Genomic DNA, 2,825 nt, shown 5'->3' with positions numbered 1-2,825 from the left:
GTTAGCCCTGAAGAGGTCAGGCAGTTGGACTAGATGTTCTCTGAAGGTCCCTTCCAACTTAACTATTCTATTCCAATCTTGAGAGGTCAGTGACAAAGCACGAGTTGAAGACAAATAGGCAAGAGCTATTTGCACTAGCACATGCATACCATTGTCGTTAACTACCAGTTAGAGAGAAACATGGTTATCTCCTCCCATAGACTTGGTCCCATGCATGTTACTTAAATGTACTAAATCAAAAGATAAGATTTATCTCAGTAGAAGGAGCACTGCATCTATTTAACAAGTGTTTTGACATGGTTTCTGTCCACAGAACTCGCGATTTTTAAATTAGTAAAACAAAACCAAAACATTATTTGTAAGAGAAGATGCGTCTTGGGACCAGTGCTGTTTAGTATCTTTAACTATGACATAGACAATGGGATCCAATGCACCCTCAGCAGGTTTGCAAATGACACTAAGCTGAGTAGTATGGTTGGTCAATACAACAGAAGGAAGAGATGCCATCCAAAGGGACCTGAACAAGACAGAAAAGAGGGCTCATTTGAACCTAATGAGGCTCAACAAGTCCAAGTGCAAGGTGCTGCACCTGGGCTGGGGCAATTCCAGAAATAAGTACAGAGTGGGTGAAAAACTCATTGAGAGCAGCCCTACAGAGAAGGGCTTGGGGGTTCTGGTGGATGAAAGCTCAACGTGAGCCAAGGGTGGGTGCCTGGAGCCCAGAAGGCCAACTGCATCCTGGACTGCATCAACAGAGGAGTGACCAGCAGGTGGAGGGAGGTGATTGTCCCCCTCTGCTCTGCCCTTGTGAGGCTCCACATGGCTGCTGCATCCAGGTCTGGGGCCCCCAGCAAAACAAGGGCATGGAGCTGTTAGAAGGGGTCCTGAGGGTTATGAAGATGATCATAGAAAGGTGCTGGAGCACCTCTCCTATGAAGAAAGGCTGAGAGAGCTGGGGATGTTCTGTCAGAAGAGAGAGCTCCAGGGGGACTTCAGTGCAGCCTTTCCGTATACAAATTTTGCTCTTAAAATGATGGAGAACAACTTTTTGCTAGGGCAGACAATAATAGGACAAGAGGGAATAGTTTTAAACTGGTAGATTTAGATTAGATGTTTGGAGGAAATTCATCCCTTGGAGTGTGGTGAGGCACTGGAACAGGGTGCCTGGAGAGGTTCTGCATGCCCCAGCCCTGGAGGTTTTCAAGGCCAGATTGGATGCAGCCCTGGGCAACCTGATCTAGCGAGTGGCATTCCTGCCCATGGCAGGGGGTTGGAAGTAGGTGGTCCCCAAAGCCCCTTCCAATCCCATCCTATTCTATAACTCTAGATTCTATGATTCAATCTAATTCCATTCTATTATTCTGTATTCTGAACTTCCGATCACAATGCTTTCCTAAATGTCCTAATTTTTTCCTCAATGTGCAGCCCTTACACAGATTTTATTTTAAAAACATCACAGACTATATTTGTCAAAAAAAAAAAAAAAAAAAAAGGCATCCCCCCCAAGCTATGGACAAATGCTTGGATCTGCCAGCACATCTGGCATACATTATTTGTGCTTGTGCCAAAGTAAGGTGTGCCATGTATTGCTATACACTAGTTGTGCATTATGGCTTGGCTAGCTTATATACACATAGGAATATACTACAAATAACGTGGCAAATGATGAAAGCATATGTATATAAATTAATCACTTAATTATCAATGAAGCTGCCACTAATAAGTAATATTACTGGGCTTAACATCCTAAACATCCAGTATAGTGCAAGAAATCAAAAATATATGCACTACACAGCCATAGGACTAAAGAAAAGGGAGAAAGGAACAAAACCACAGGCAAAAACTGCAGTGTCTTACAATAAAAGACCTGTATGTAAGCATTTACTTCAAGGCAACACTGTTTTTGCCAACACCCAGTACAGGAGTGATTTCATTCTTTAGTTTATTTATATTTCGCTAGCCTGGGAAGGTATAAAAACAGTTAAATGAAACAAAGGAACCCCTCAGGACCAAAGGCATCTAATAGGAAGCAGAGCAGTTAAGCAGGCAACTGAGAAACTTCCTAAGTCAGAAAGGTTCTACGAACTGGAGTGTGATATATCCAGAGGCATTGAACTTACACGGTGTTCCATGGATTTTGTTCTGAAACAAAACTTTTTTTCCTCAAAAAAACAACAACAACAAAAAAACTCTAAGCATTCTGTTGTCCATCAGACCTCCCAGAAAAAATATCTGCAAGTAAATACATATCTCCCCCAATGTCATGCTAATTGACTGATGAATGCAGTCACCTTCAACAAAGCTTGAAGTGTTATTATTTCAGTTCTGTTTATTTTTTTATTTTTTTCTGGCTCCAGCATCAGTGCTATTTTTCCAGCATACTTAGAAGTCTACAGGCACTATCATTATGGTTGTATGTTCTCAGTGAGAAATGCATCACAGATGCAAAAACCAAATTGAAACATGGAAATGGACATGCCTGAAAAACACTATTAGGACTTGCAAGGTATTCTTAAGAAAAGACAGACTGGTGGCTACTGTAAGCAAAAAGGAGCAGCTTCTGCAGGAAAGGCTTGACTGAGATCAAGATTATCAGGTAAAGAAAAAAAAAAAAAAGAAATTTGATATGGTTAAAACAAAAAGGAAACAAAATGAAAAGAGGAATTTTCTATATGACATGTTTTCTAAATACTATATTAATAAACCTGTTAGGAACAATGTTGTGCTATGGGTAGTAGTATTTTTTTTTTTTTGACATTTGTCCAAGTTTAGAGATAACATTAAATCATTAAACATAAACAAGTATAGTTCTTCCATATGTGGAC

This window comes from Aythya fuligula, chromosome 26 (assembly GCF_009819795.1).
Source record: "Aythya fuligula isolate bAytFul2 chromosome 26, bAytFul2.pri, whole genome shotgun sequence".
Taxonomy (NCBI): Eukaryota; Metazoa; Chordata; class Aves; order Anseriformes; family Anatidae; genus Aythya; species Aythya fuligula.
The sequence above is the reverse complement of the archived record's forward strand: the minus strand, read 5'-3'. Positions refer to the sequence as shown.